A 16,597-nucleotide genomic window follows, 5' to 3' on the forward strand; every position below is an offset into this window, starting at 1 on the left:
TACCTATAACATTTATTGAGCACTTACAATGTGCTAGGCATTGCACTTATACTTTTCATTAAGTAGCTCATTTCATCCTTTCTATAAAGTAGAAAGAAATATTATCCCCAAATTACAGATAAGGAAACTAGGCCATTAACAGAGTCTGGAACCTTCTCCGAGCTGCCACAGCAATTATACGGTGGGAACAGGACCTGAACTTGTGATTCTAACTCTGAAGCTGGTCCAAAGGTGTCCTCACTTCAGAAGCTCCCTCTGAAACCTTACTCTCAGACACAGAGGTAAACTCCAGGAAGAATTCCAGAAGAAAATTCCCAGCTGATGACTTAATTGGCGAGAAAACTGGAGAACATTGGTATCAGTTGAGCGGAAGTGAGGCAATGGGAATAGCAGCGAACAGCAAAGGAGGGAGGAATGTTTGCTGAGGAACTGCTGGGTGACTCACAATCTTGTGAGGTATGTGTTACTAATCCTCTTCTCACAAATAATACACCAAAGGAAACTCCACTGAACCGGAGATGAACAGGCAGAAATTGCATTCATCTAGGGAAAGAGAGAAAGAGTATGAGATCCACAGCGAGTGGGACCCTGTGCAGGTGAGGGTCTAGGGACACCATTAGAAACTGAGGGAAAAACCTGAAGCATCTAGGGTACACATGCCACTGCGGCATGGCTTGGGCCACATGAGGTAAGTCAAAGGAGGGAGAGACGATGAAGCACAAACCTCAAAGAGAATGTTATGGAGGATCTGGGGAACTACGGGAACGACCTCTTCTCTCGGGCTGGCTCTCCCCTCCCAGCCTTTCCTCTAAGGCAAGCTGTGCTCTGCCTCCTGCTTCTCCCACTGCTCTGCCTCCAGATCTCTCTTGGATTCTTTTCTCTATTTTAATTTTCCAAATAATGGAGCTGAAGTATATTTTATATATTTATTGAATAAAGTGAGATATGGTCACTCGATTTTTAAATCATCTAAAAAGTTAATTTTCTCATTACCATTGCCTAGAAACATCACTGAAATTAAAACCAAGTTTCTCATAATGGTTGTACCAGTCTGCAATCCCACCAACAGTGAACGAAGGACCCCTTTTCCCCACAACCTCTCCAACATTTGTTGTTTGTTGCTTTATTTATGATAGCCATCCTGAGCGGTGTAAAGTGGTATCTCATTGTGGTTTTAATTTGCATCTCTCTGATAGCTAACGATATTGAACATCTCTTCATGTGTCTCTGGATATTCTGTATGTCCTCCTTGGAAAAGTGTCTGTTCAAGTCATTTTCCCATTTTTTAACAGTATGGAATTTTCTCAGAAAAATAAAAATCAACCTGCCTTTTGACCCAGCAATTCCACTGCTAGGATTATACCCCAAGAATCCTAAAACATCAATTTCAAAGAACCTATGTACCACAATGTTCATAGCAGCACAATTTACAATAGCCAGGAGTTGGAAGCAACCTAGGTGCCCATCAGTAAATGAATGGATCAAAAAATTGTGGTACGTATACACAATGGAATTCTATGCAGCAGAGAGAAAGAAGGAGCTACTACCCTTTGCAACAACATGGATGGAACTGGAAAGCATTATGCTGAGTGAAATAGGCCAGGTATTGAAAGGCAAATACCAAATGATCTCACCTTTAACAGGAAGCTAAACAACAAAACAAACAAGCAAGCAGAATGAAAACAAAGACACTGAAATAGAGGGGACAGTGACCAGAAGAGAGAGGGAAGGGAATTTAAGGGGGGAAAAGGGGAGGGATTTGGAGGAACAAATATGAAGGACACAGGGACGAGAACTAAGGGGGGTGGAAATGGGAGGGAGGTGGAGAGCACGGGACGGGGGGGGGGGCTGGGATGGGAGAAATAGACAAAAAACTGTACTTGAAAAATAACTAAATAAAATTATTTTAAAAAATAAATTAAAAAAAACAAGTTTCTCTTCATAGGTAAGAGGACCTTATTTCGAATGTTTTCTTAAAAGGCTTGCATTCTTACCACAGATTGGTATTTTGGCTGTGTGTCTCTCCAATTGTATTAACACTGTCATTAAAAATCAGACTTTGGGGATTTAGATGTTTGATATATAGGCCCTGGTGAAAACACTAAGGAAAAAACTTTGTAAGAGGCTCTCAGCTGAAATCCTGTCAGGAATCTTGAGAAGTAGAAGCTCTGAAGCAGATGACTGGTGTCGTGATAGGGGTTACTTTTCTCATTTGAGAGGGAAGCTAACAGCAGATGATTCTCAGGGTGGTGCAAGGGTTTACGACAACCCCAGGACCAAAACTTTCTGGCTTCCAGCTGCATAAGCCCCAGTGTACAGGCATTGTTTTCCCTTAAAACAGACAAAAATTTTATATCTTTTCTAACTGTATGCTGCCTAAAAGGAGAATCTATTAAAATGTTTTAGTATTTTAATGTCTGAGCCAGCACCTTTAATAACATAAAACACAACTTCAAGCCCAAATATGAGTGAAAAATACTGCTCAAAATCACCATTAATTAATTTATCAAGCATTTACTGATTTGTAGCAGATGTAAAGTAGGCACTGGGGTGAGGATTAAGAGAAAAATAAACAAAAAACTGGATTTTCCAGGAGATACACAGTAACAGATCATCACAGGCCGCCTCACCAAGCACTGCACGTGAGGAAAGAACAGAGGGTGGGGGCCCAGAAAAGGGGAAGGCAGCTGCCTCGAAACACTGGGGAAGGCCTCGCAGAAAAGACCCTCCACCTGGTCTTGAAAGATGCACTGACATTTGCCGAGTGTTTTAAGCAGTATTTTTAATAGTAGGAGCAATGGACTTATGACATGGAAAAAATGCTGGCAAGTCAGGTCAGAGTATAAAATGCTTTAGAAGCTCAATCGAGGCAAACAGGGGGTTCTTAAGTCTGAGAATGACATAGTCAGCATCAAATTTTAGGAAGGAAACTTGCAATAGTGTGAAGACAAGTCTGTACACAGGAGTGAGCAGAGAGGAGGTAGTTGTGGGCACCAGCAAGATATAATGAGGGACCAGATCAGAGCAGGGCAGGGAGGAGTGAAGAGGTGGCAGATAACGATGTCCAAGGTGGATGTGACGGGACTGAAATGATTAGAAATGGAATGATAGGGAGGAAGTGCTGTCAGGGGCAATTCACAGATTTTCAGGCAAGATAGCAAGTGATGCCACTCATAGATATTGAAAATGAAGATATTGGCAAGAGCTGCTGAGTTCAGCATGGAAGCATTAAGTTTGAGACCCTGAGAAGCAGCTGAGTCAAGATCCAATCAGAGATGCAGAGCTCATACCTGCAACCAAAATCCAAGAGTCAGACATCAACAGAGGCCTCCTCCGCTCATAGGAGGGGCTGACATCGTGGGAGTGGACAACAAGGAAAAGGAAAAGGAAAAGACACAGGTCATCAAGGAGAGAATCCACAGGAAGTGAGGAACAGGACAAGATGAGAAGAGAGAAAAAGAAAGAAAGAAGGGACAGTCTTCATACCTCGCCCTGCGGGAAGGACATGAAGCCACGGCAGGCCTCCCGTCCTCCCTCAGGGAACTGTGGGAGGTAGGAGAGCCCAACAGAAACAGAGCTGTGTGACCTGTCACAGAGGACAACTGGCAGCATGCGAGGAAGCGGCAGCAAGAATGAGAAATCATTTACTTGCTATCTTTCTCCAAAGAATTTAATGAATTTTTTAAATAAAGCTAAGCGGTTTGAAGTCATTTCATATTGGAGAAAATAATCCTAAACTCTTCAATTGTCCTAGAGGAAATTACTTCATTAGATAATTACTAGTTTCAATTATCTGGAAAAATCACTTAGGTGAAACAGCATTTATGAGAACTGGAGTCAAGATAAAAGAATTATTTCCATTTATAAATATTCATTTTCTCCAATCATTTGAAGTGAAAACACTCTTCTAAAAAGAAGTAACCAGTTTGGGTCATCCTAACAGCTTATAATACTAGGAAATGAATGAGACTAATTTGAACGTCACTTTGATGTGGAGTCTAATAGACCGTGCACATGAGGACAACCAATAAATATTATTTTCTGGTGATGATTAGTCTGGTCCTTCTTCCCTTGCAGGCACCCAATCTTCAGCCACTTTTTTCTCTTCCAGGCATGAGCTCCCACTGACTTCAAAGGAAGCTTTAAAAATGGATTAAAGCAAAGACCATATATTGACTTCAAAGGGAATGCTGAAAACACAGAAGATATTTCATAGGGGAGGGGATGGAGATGCAAATTTTGTTCCCCTTATTATTTCATGCTTAATGAATACCATCAGCATTCCCTGCTCATTCAGCCAAAAGTGTGTTTTCTTCCCTTTGCAGCACTTTCCATTTTGATGACATCATAATAGTTATTCACCCTTAAAAAAATAGCCTAATGCTTGGAGCTTAGGAGAGACAAAGGTAAAGGTAATGCACCTGAAGGAAGAAGAGGTGGATGGAAAAGGGTCCCAAGAGGGAGAATGCACAAGAATTATTCTTGATAGTGTAATGTTCTTTTATAATACACAGCCAGATCTGATTCTCAGGACTTTTTACCTCTCCCAAACTGCAAATCATTTAAACTGATAAGAATAGATACTACACTTGATCTTAGCCAAAGGGCCAAAAAGCAACTGCAAATCATTTAATATAAGACATCTACCTTGGCTGGTGTAGCTCAGTGGTTGAGTGCCAGACTGTGAATCAAAGGGTGGCCAGTTTAATTCCCAGTCTAGGGCACATGCCTGGGTTTTAGGCCAGGTCCCCAGTAGGGGGCGAGAGGCAACCACACATTGATGTTTCTCTCCCTCTCTTTCTCCCTCCCTTCCCCTCTGTCTAAAAATAAATAAAATCTTAAAAAAAGAAAAAGAAATCTAGAACTGTCAGTATAAGTGGCCACTATGCGTATTGCCTCTCTGGACAATAATTTTTGTTGTACTATTACTATATAACATATGCAAATTCAAATAACTCCCTCTTCATGGCATTTAAGAAACTCTGGAAATAAAAAATATATATACTCAAGTAGAATTTGCCTTTTCCATAAAAAACTTCTTATTCATTCTAAAAATAATTGTGACTAAACAAGTATAGTGAGCTAATGAAACTCCTATAGTGCTCTCCAGATTCACAAGGATTCTGGTGTTCTGCCCCAAAGGTAAGACATCCAGCTAACAGATAAACAAACAAAAGTAAATTGCAGGTGGGGTTGACATGTAGGAGGAAAGCAGCCATTTTGCCCAAATGCTCAGGCCTTTCCTGGAGATCTCCATGCTCCTGTTGGAGCTCATGACTGGCCTGACTCACACTGGCTTATACACATACTCCTTCTCTCTCTCTCTCCTTCTCTCTCTCTCTCTCTCATACACACACACACACACACACACACACACACACACACGCTTCTATATGACTGATCCATATGTGGGAGTTAGAAGCCACATGAAGCAGAAAAGAACGTGGGAGGGAGTCACATGTCCTCTATCCCCAGGAGAAAACAGAGGGTGGCATAGCTGAATGTGTTATGCAATTTAAAGGAGAGAAAGATCAGAAAGAATACTATATCTGATTAAATTCTATATAAACACTCACAAATGAAATGATGAAGCCAATGGGACTACTGACAACAGTCAGTCAGAATGAGCAATCATTCTGAATTTGCATTCTGAACAGTCAGAATGGAAATCATTGCATCGCACCCCTAAGAAACATTCAAAGGGTATAGGCATACACTGATTTAGCTTAAAAAAATCCAAGTCTGATCTTATGTTATAAGATAAGACCAGACACTGCTCAAGAAAAGTGATGTTTCCAAGACTTCATGGTATATCCCATGTGCATTTAGGACAGAAATGACCAAAATGTTAATTACATTCCTCCGTTTACTCTTCAACTGAACTCAAAGCAAACAGTTCAATGCAAAGAAAACCTGAAAACATATATTCCCCTTATTCACAAATAAAAGCCTGGTTTGTGCCTGAATTTGCATTCATGTTTTAAACCACATAAGTCCTTTTAATAGAGAACATTTATTTGAAAGAAAAATACTAATTTCCTCTGTGTTTTGTACACTTTATTTAATCACAAGTAGACACTAAGGAAAAATGAGTATGTATATGAGAGGCACCGTGCTAGGTCTATGCCAGACACTAAAATGAAATAGACATAACTCCATTCTCCTGGGCACAGTCAAACTCCAGGGCACAGATAATAATACCACAGGGAAGAATCTGTTCTGTGGCCATCAAGAATGAGAGTCAAATAAAGCTATGTGCGTCTCAAAACCACCTGAGGAAAAAGTCAAGTCACATTTCATTTGCAGTGTTTCCGAACCCTGGTTCTGGGGGAAGTTTATAGATTTTTTTAATGAGGAAAAGGGGGATGCATCCCAAGGTCAAATTAGTTCAAATAAGTTCAGTAAACATTTGGTAGACAAGGTGAGAGAATAGATTCTTTACTGCAGGACTTCCCAATACCTTCAGTGGGCTTGCAAATTTAATCACAAATTTCCAGGGAGAATAGAGTTGGCGGGATTTCTCAACCTTACTTGACCACAGCACACTTTATTTCACAGAGCATTTCATGTAACTAGTGATCCACAACACACTCTGGAAGCTCTAGTAGAGTTTGAGCTTGTGTAAAAGACTTGAAGCACTTCAAATGGATACTGCATACTTGAAGCAGTATCAAGTAATTAGAAGACAAAGCTGAAAAGGGAGGTTAGGGTCAAATCATGGAGGAGGAACTGTAACCTGTTGACTACTCTTCCCTGGCAATTCTGTCTTTCCTTGGTCACCATGATAAGGTAAGTCTAAATAACTTCAATCCAATAAGACTTGTTCTGCCGCTTACTAACTACAAGAACCTCAGCAAATACATGACTCTTCTGTCCCCGAGTTTCATTATTTCCTCACCTAAAAAAGAGTTGTTATGCGCACTCAATGAGTCCATGAATATAAACCACTTGTGATACCTGGAACATACAAATAAATAATAAACCTCTATCTATCATGATTTCCTTTCTAGCCTTCTGACTGTTCCTCTCTATCTCTTATTATCTCAGCATTTTCTTCTTCTCACTTAAATACTGGCTTTCCCAGAGTTATCCTTTTTGTCCCCTTTTTCCTAAATGCTCTCCCCGAGAGATGGCATCAGTTTACTTGGCCTGATGCCTCCCGTATCTACAATCAGAGTTCTGATATTTCTCTATAACTACTGAGAATATCTCCAAGCACTACCTGAACATGCCCATCTGAAATGTCCTACAGGCACCTTGAGATGAACATGTTCAAAACTGTATTTACTGAATCTCTCATTCTACTTCCAAACCTCTTTCTCCCTGCATTATGTACCTCATCATCAAACACCCAGTTGTCCAGGCTGGGAAACCTTGAGTCCATTTTTCACTATTTATACTTCCTTAATCCTGACTGTACCCTCCCCTACTTCCCCCTCACTACAGTCAGTTGGTCAACTGAGTCATTGACTCCACTTCTGGAGTGGTCTAGAATCTGTTGGGACTATGCTAGATAGTCCCAACTATCTGGATTATCTCTTGAATTGACTGGAACTCCTCCATTCCTACTGTAAATTCTCATCCCAGTCTTACTATCTCTCACTTAGATTTTTGTAGCAGTTTCTCATTTGTTTTCTCTCCCAATTGACCCTCCACACCATGATATTTCATAAACATGAAATCAAATATTTTATTCTCATACTTTAAAACCTATAAAGAGTATAATTTTGTATTAAATACCTTAAACAGTGAACTCGAATTAATGATAGTCATGCTGAAGTATTTTGAGAGAAATGTACCAAAATCTGTAATTTGTTTTGAAATGCATAAAAAATAGATTGATAGACTAAAGGCATGAGTAAATGGATAAGCAGGGGAATTAAACAAGTACATTAGCATGTTATCAGTACAATCTGGATGGTAGTCACACAACTACTCATTGTAGAATCTTTCGACTTTGCTATATGTTTGAAAACTGTTCATAATAAAACAGTGGTGGGGGGAGGACTATGAATGCTACTCCATAATCTAGAGAATAGCATCCAAACGTCTTAGATGAGCCTTTCACAGCTTGACTCCAGTCTACCTCTCCAGGCTCCCATTCTCCCCCCTAATTTGCACCCTATGTTATAGCCAGATGGAATGAGTCAACATCCTCTAATACCGCCATACTCTCCGTTACCCAGGCTTTTCTCTTAGCCTAGAAGACCCGTGAATTATTTCCCTATCTGGAAAATGTCTATTCGTTCTTAATAGCAGCATCTCCTCTGAGGTCACTTCCTGGACAACATTAACTGATTGATATATCAGTTATTGTTAAGCTATTATTGGTGCTTATGTACGTGTTTTTCCCAAGTGCACTAGGATCCCCTCGGTGGACTACATCTCTTAATCATTGCATACAAAATATCTAGCATAGTCCCAACACATTCTAGCCCCCCTGAAACATGTCTGTGAATTAAACTGAACAAAAGGCTGAGTGTGCTATTTCTTGTCCAAAGTAGTAAGTTGCTCTCCCTGGACCTTTTACTTCACTTGGTAGCAATCCCTCTGTCCTCTGCTCCGCATGACGAGTTTTTCCCATTAACCCTCATCTTTAACCAGGGACAACTGTGACATCAGGATGTGCAGCTGTTGTCTTTTAATTCAAATGGATTGCACACATTTCAAATCTGTTTTCTATAATTATGTAGTAAGTATTTTTTCCTGTAAAGACTTTTACATCAACATGTAAAAGAGGAGAAGCTCACTTCAGATTAGCTGATGCTTGATCTGTTTCTAGAAGTGCTAAAAATGACCTTATACAAAAACAACCCATAAGTTTTAAAATAAAATTTTATAGTATAAATAACTAAAACCATTACACTCTGAAACATTGAAATGTCCTTCAGAATTTTTATCAAAACTGGCATCCAACCTTCCCATCTTTCCAAAACTTAACAGGTAACGATTAGCGGTAACACTTCTCTCTCTCACTGTGCTTCCTTCTAATCATTCTGCCTTCTCACGAGAATGCGTTTTGGAGAAATACCCTCCAAAACTACCCAAAATCTTGCTTTGGGAGTTCCTAATCCCTCCTTATACCATCTTGGGGAAAATTCTTGTCAATTTGTTACTCAATGCTTGATTCCAAAAATTTGAGTCTTGCCATTCCCTCTGCTTTGTCTCTAGTGTCCAAAACCCAAAAATGTGACTTTTAACAACTGCATTTATTGTAAAAAGTATTACTCTGGTAAAAAAAAATAATAATGTGACTGTTTCTGGGTTCACTGTGATGGCATTTGACTTGGATCTCTAGTACTTCTTATTTAACTACAAAATCTGTATCTAGTCCACTAAATTTGAATTGGCCCAAGGCTCACTGAACACAAACATTCCCTCCTCTGCCTGCCAATGGTATATTTCTTTACAAAAAGCTTCAGTAGTGATTCAGAACTCCTCTACAGCACAGTAATCCACAAAGGACCCATCAAAAGTAAAAGAAAAATGTTAAGTTAATAAATAGCATTTGCAAAGTGGTTATTATTTCGATTTGCATAACAAGCCTTTCCTGACTCCCAGCCTGTTAGCCATTCCCTCAGCATGCTAGCCTCCTCAGAAGTGCACGTGTCCTCTACAGAGCAGTTTTTTTGTTTATCTCCTCTGTGGGGGCTGGGCCCAATCTATATTCACAGGGCATAGTACAGTAGCAGGAATAAAGTAGGTTCTTAGTGAACATGTGTTGGAAAGAAGGAAGGAAGGGTGGTAGGTAGGTAGAAGAAAAAAAGGAGAAATAGGGGTTATGGTTCATATGTCTTGATTATGACACCTTTTAGGTCAGAGAAAACAAAATCAGCATTTATTTTTAATACTTAGTTACTTTTCATGTTGCTGGAGTTCTCTTTCTGTAGTTTGGCATATTCAATATAATCTATTTCCCAGTGCTACTGCTTAAATTATCAAATATCTTCCCCTCAACATAAGATGATTTGTTGACTCAGTTTTTCACCTTCAGGAATAAATGAAACTAAAACCAGGAGTCATCATGAGTCACTTCTCTTCCTCTTACACAAGGAAAGAGGGTGTAATTATAGACGCAATACACAAAGAACAAAGCAGGTCCCTCCAGTACTGAAACCTGCCCAAGTATTTGCATGCCGGTAAACCTGGAAAATACAAACCCCACACAGATCCTTAACGACTTACTCATTTGTTTACATTCTGAGAGCTTTTATAAGAGTAATATATTTTAGCTTTAAAGGACTATCCTCCTTTCCTCCATCCCCCATCATTTAACAGTGATGTAAAATGCCCTGGCTGGTGTGGCTCAGTGGATTGAGCACCTGCCTTCGAACCAAAGGGTCGCTTGTTTGGTTCTAGTCAGGGCATGGGCCTGGGTTGCAGGTCAGGGCCCCAGTTGGGGGCATGCAAGAGGCAACCAATCAGTGTTTCTCTCCTTCTCTTTCTCCCCTCCTCCCTCTCTCTGAAGATAAATAAATAAAATCTTTTTTAAAAAAATCTTTTTTAGTGAACTAAATGATTTATTTTATGCAAGTTACTCAGTCCTTCTTCCATTTCCAATAGATGATGGAGCCACTGGTTTCCTCATTAATCAATAGATAATTTATTTATAGCTAAACCTCAGGACCGTGCAATTAGAAACATGGAAGAACTCTGCAAATGTTCGTGCATTGGGAGCAACAGTTCTAATCTGTAGGGAACTGAACTCAGTCACAACTTGAGTCATTACTTGAGTCATTGCTGGTAATTAAGCATTTAAATAATGCTATATATATAGCATGTTCAGCACCACCGCCAGATTAATAGTATCATCTTGATAAGATGCAAAATTTTGTGCCCTCGCTGGGTAGCTCAGTGGGTTAGAGCATTGTTCCAATATGCCAAAATGATGGTGGCCAGAAACCAACAAGTTCTCTCCCTTCTGTGTGAAGGTGATTCTTCTCCCCTGGAGGCCAGCACCAAGTTGCTCCTCCAACTGTAGTTTCTGGTTTGTGCTGATTTGTCCACAGTGTTTTCAGTCTTTTACTAGGTCCACTTTTGCCAGATGGAAGATATTTCAGAACCTTTGACTCCATCCTGAAAATGCCATGCATCATACACTCTGTGGCCAAAGTGGAACACAACATACTGGCTTAGAAATAATGGACACTTATTGGCCCAAGCTCCTCTAGGGGATTATGATTTAAAGAGAACTTAACACACTTAAAGAAAACAAAAGCACTGAGAACAATGAGATTTGTTGTTTACATTTTTGGAGAAAGTCAACCACTGAAGGGATAAACTCAAAGCTGAAAATGGGTAGTTCTCTCCCTCACCTGTTGAGGAAGATTCTTTAATTCAATATAATAAACGTAGTGTACATGTGACAGTTATTTTTATGTGTCAAGTTGACTGGCCTCAGAATGTACAGATAAAGGATTATTTCTCATTGTGTCTGTGAGGATGTCCCTGGAAGATATTATCATTTAAATCAGTAGACAGAGGAAAGAAGCCCTCCCTCACCAACGTGGGCAGGCATAATCCAATGCACCGAGGGCCTGAATAGGAAAAAAAAGGTGGAGAAAGGGAAAACTCATTCTCTCTACTTGAGCTGGGACATTGATCTCCTGCAAACAGACACTAGTGCTTCTGGTTCGAGGACGTTTGGACTCTGACTGGCACTTCCCCCATCATCTCCCCAGTTCCGGGCCTTCAGACTTGCACTGAATTACACCACCAGCTTTCCTGGTTTTCCAGCTGGCAGACAACAGATTGTGGGACTTTTTAGCTTCCATAACTGCATGAACCAATTCCTATAATAAATCTCCTCATGTATACAGTTGACACTTGATCAAAATGGGTTTGAACTGCACAGGTCCACTTATATGCATATTTTTCTCCAATAAATATATAGTCAGCCCTCTGTATCACTGGATCTCACATCTTCAAATTCAACCAACTGCTGATCAAAAAGTATGTTCAACCTGTGCCTGGAAATCCATGAAAGGCCAACTGTATGCATTGTTCTGTGTAATTTTATACAAGGGACTTGAGCATCCATGAATCTTGGTATTTGCAGGAGGTACCTGGTAACCTGGTACCCACACAGATACCAAAGGACAACTGAAGCTTTGGGGGGAGCCAAAGTCATTGTCCTTAACCCTCATGTTATTCATTGGTCAAAGGTATACACACACACACACACATGTGCACACACACACCCTCTATATATATACTGTGTATATCTCCCATTGGCTCTGTTTCTCTGGAGAACCCTGACTAATAAGGGCACTAACCATAAGCCAACACTTGAAAGGAGTAACATTATCAGGGTCAATATCTGAATAAGTCCTGTCAGGGTAACCTCCCCCTACTTGTTTGTTTTTAAACAGGTTTATGGGACAAGCAGTTCAGAAAAATGTAATAGATGTGTATACCTATCTAGATTCCAGTGAAATGTTTAACTAAGTTGATCATGATGTAGGTAACATAGGACAACAGGAAACAAGTAACAGCTAGTGACCTGGCCTAAATGTTACTGATTTCTGGGACCCTATCAGACTGGAAGAAGGTTTTTTTGGTGCCACGTGGAATTCACTGTCCCAACAGGTCTGTCCCTCTGCCCTTCTCAGACGCAGCCATTTCCTCCCCCTGCCCCGCACATCTCGGTGCCGGTCCTGGCTGTCTTTCCCCTTGGTTTCTGCAACGGCCAAGCTCTGCCTCCAGTCTTGCTGCCCTTCAGCCTTTTTTCCATGTTTTAAAAGGGTGCCCATCTTTCCTGCTTCACACAGTTTATGCCTATTATGCCAGGATAATCATTATTATTAATAATAGTTAGTAGTAGTAGCACTTTTTATTAATAATTACTTTCATTCTCAAAAGTGGCCCCCAGTGGGGGAAATTATATGCCTAACTTTAAACAGTGTGATTCTAACCACTTCACTCTCCCACTAAACCCTTTTAGTGGCTTTCCCTGCCCTGAGGGTAAAGCCCAAACTTCCATGAAGCTTTTTAACGTTTTTTTTTAAAGATTTTATTTACTTATTTTAGAGAGAAGGGAAAGGAGGGAGAAAGAAAGGGAGAGAAACATCAATGTGTGGTTGCCTCTCATGCACCTCCAATTGGGGACCTGGCCTGCAACCCAGGCAAGTGCCTGGGAATGGGACTATAACCCACAATCCCTTGGAAGCCACACAAGCCAGGGCTTAATGTCTTAATATCCACTAAACTTTAATTACCATGAGGGCAGAATGTTTTTGGGGGGTGTTTGTTTGTTTGTTTGTTTGCCTTGGTCTGTTTTTTCAACTGCCATAACCCCAGAGCCCAGGATAGCACCAGGCACATAGTAGGTGCTCAAACATGTTTTGAATGATGAGCTTTTAAGGGGCCCACAGTTCGGCACTGCCCACACCTCCTACTTCATCTCTGCCTTCTGGTCTTCACGGTCTAACCCTCAGTTAGATTGTGCTGTATTCGGTTCCTTTCTGTCCTCTAGGTCTTTGCATATGTTCTTCCTTCTGCCTAATACATTCTCCTCCTTCCTGTACCTCTGCCTCTCATTTCCCTAAGCTCTTGCCTCATTCCTTTAGGGAACAGCTTTAAAGTCACTACTACTGGGTGGCCTTCCCTTAACCCTCTAACTAGGAAATGCCCTCCCACTACTTATTTATTTATGCCCACACCACTGTGCTTCTCCTAGGATAATACTCATCATAGTTTCCAGTTAACTGTATGCATCCTATCTCTCTCCATTTCCCCTCCTGGTCTGCTTGCTCGGTAATAGCACTTACACACATTCCCAGCACCCAGGCACCTACTACAATGTCCACCACCTGGGAGGCAATTGATAAAGTACTGTTGAATTAATGAAAATAAGCTGAGGTGATCTTAAAGGTACGGTATAAAGATGAAATGGGATCACAGTCTGCCTTACTCTGGAATGGATTGTTAATCCAGAGTACCACGTGTTAATGGCAATGTAGGCTCTGCCTGCTCAGAGAAAAGCAGTCAGGAGGTTAATGGACTGCAAAACAGAAACTGAAGTAGTATCGCTTAGAGAAGAGAGAGAAGGAGAAGGAGGGTGGCAGGGAAAGAAGAAATTAAAAACATGAGAACTGCCTTCAAATTCCAAGAAGAAAGATTAAACATGTTTCATGTGGCCTTGGCGGGATCAATGGAAGGAAACTGGGGGCAACAGGTTGGGGCTTTTCAGCAGTCAAAGCTGCCTAAAAACAAATGTGTCGTCTGCAAAGCACTGAGTTTCCCATCTCCAGAGGCACTCGTGGTAGGCAAAATTGTGACTTGGGGGGAACGTGAGGTTGGACTAGATTATTGTCATAATAAATAACAAAGAATACAAGTAGTAGGCATTGAAGTAGTTAAGCAGTTTGGTCAGATTAGAAAGGAAGTACGAAAACTGCACCTCTGTGCACCTCGCTGACCTAGATGGGAGCCCATCCCTACCCCTGTTTCACATGCCTGTGAGAAAAGCAGTGCAGGTCAAGTAGGACAGAAACCAGGCTTAATGGGTAAGACCCTAAAGGTGGTACAGTCACTGAGGAGGAAAATTAAAATCATAGAAATGTGGTTGATGGAGAGCCATTCCTGTTTAAAGATACAAAAAATAAACAAATCCAGTAGTCAACTTTTAATAAAAAGAAAATTTTAAAAATCTGTTCACTTTAAGATGATGAGATAGATCTGATTTTTTTTCATAATAAATAATATCTAGTGACACTTATGTTCATAATCTTAGCTCCTGAGCAATTAATAATTTAAAAAACAAGCAAGGAGATGGAGTTTGCAACCACTTAATTCAAGGAGCATGAACACTTCTGACAACCCCATATTCTTAACCCAGGCTTCTAGTCACTGGTGTAGAAGTACATGTCTTATTGCACCCTGAGATGAGACAGCAAGTGACAAACTGATGACACTGATTTATGTTTTAAAGGCCCTACTGTTTTGTGGACTTTATGGGGCAGGAGATAAATTCCTGCCTGCCTACAAGTCTGAGCAAGTGGCTGGGCCTCTTATTCAAAAGAGCCCATCTTAGGGGAGCAGGACCACTGTTCCCAGGAGAGCTTCCAAAAGATCTTCTGGGTAATTCACGGTTTGAGTTGAGGCAACCCATTGCAGGGTATTTTATAATGCCTTCATGTGTGGCTGTGACGCAGGCCCCTTTCAAGAACCCATTCTGGAGTTTCATGAAGAGGGAGGTCAGGATGCTTTGTAAAGCACCCTGGCATGTGCCTTGGAACTTCTTTCTCCCAGCCACCTCTTAGTTGCACTATGAACTTGCACAAGCCTTCCTTTCTCTTAAAGGAGAAATTTGATATTTGAACACCTCAATTTTCATAACATTTTGACTAAACAGACTAAACATAAATAGAACCAACACCACTTTCCGCTTCTACTTCCCAACACACACTCACACACACACACACTGCAGCATTTCTAATACAAATTAAAGAGAGAAAGATTTCACAGTCTACTTAGAAAAGAAACACAGCAAGAGATAAAATATGCAATGTCAGTTAAAGTCAACATTCTAAAAATTAGAGGGCTTGGTTCCCAGGACAGATTGTCATGCTGTCCCAGTAGATTTCTAAAGACCTTGGACGGAAGTCAGAGAGTATCTGCCAAGGCCTTCGGTCACCCCCTTCTCCCACCCGCAGTCACGATTGGCCACTGGGTGGTACAGGAAACAGGCTTTCGGCTCAGTTTGATAATTCTTCCAGGGGGCACTTTGACCCCAGAGGGACTGCCCCACAAAGAATTAATAGCTGGGGATGCCCAGAATCAAGTGTGACCCAAGTCTCAAGTTCTAAGTGAAGGAGAACTTTTACCAAGTAAAGTACTGTAGCCCAGTGATCAGGTGGCATCGGGCCACCACAAACGGATGGGGAGTGAGGGCCTGAGGCCTGAGCAGAGGTGGCTCTTCCTGGAAGGGGACAAAGGAGAAAGTGTGGAACGGGGAGACATGGACCAATGGATTGTTGTCTGGTGTGTGCGGGTTTACTTACACGTTTGGTTATTTTAATGGAAGAGATGTTGAGGGTATTTATAATGTAAGGGGAAGGGTCAATGAAGACGAAGAGGTTTAAAGATACAGCAGTTAGAGAGGAGCCGACCAGTGGGCCACAGTGGGCAACAGCTCCAGGAAGGTGGAGACGGGTGGGCTAACTGCAGACAGGGCTAAGACACCTCTCCCCTGAGGAAGGAGGAAATAGTGAGTGAAAATTTCATGGCAATCAGCATGTCTGGGCCACAGAAGCCAAGGAGTTCTCACCCTATGTCAACAGTTTCTTGAAGTCATAGGCATGGTCTTTGCCTGAGTGGAGGAGGTGAGGTCGCAGGGAGAGTTCTGAGGTAAAAGTTCAGGCTGGTTGCTGAGAGGACAGGGGAAAGGCTGGCCGGAAGGAGTGCCTGATGGCGCAGAGGCCTTCCGGACAGTCAACCTGGGTATAGGTGCCCTGGCAGTAGCAACTATGGGAGATCACAGGACAGAGCAGAATCCGTAAAGACCAGAGCAGCTGGAGGAAGCTATTCAGGTGGCAAAGGGCTGGAATCAGTAGTCCAGAGGATTAACTGACAATACAAGGCACACATTATAAGG

At 41.3% G+C, this 16,597-nt stretch overlaps 1 protein-coding gene and 1 pseudogene across 1 annotated transcript in view; both read right to left on the reverse strand.

Annotated features, from left to right (window-relative positions):
* Nucleotides 1–16,597, reverse strand: part of AKAP6 (A-kinase anchoring protein 6) — a 485,646-nt gene that overhangs the window by 437,203 nt on the left and 31,846 nt on the right. The gene's annotated exons all lie outside the window — the stretch shown is intronic.
* On the reverse strand, nt 4,446–4,619 carry LOC119061177 (uncharacterized; annotated as a pseudogene).

This window comes from Artibeus jamaicensis, unplaced genomic scaffold (genome assembly GCF_021234435.1).
Source record: "Artibeus jamaicensis isolate MK-2021 breed Jamaican fruit bat unplaced genomic scaffold, CSHL_Jam_final contig_588, whole genome shotgun sequence".
NCBI lineage: Eukaryota > Metazoa > Chordata > Mammalia > Chiroptera > Phyllostomidae > Artibeus > Artibeus jamaicensis.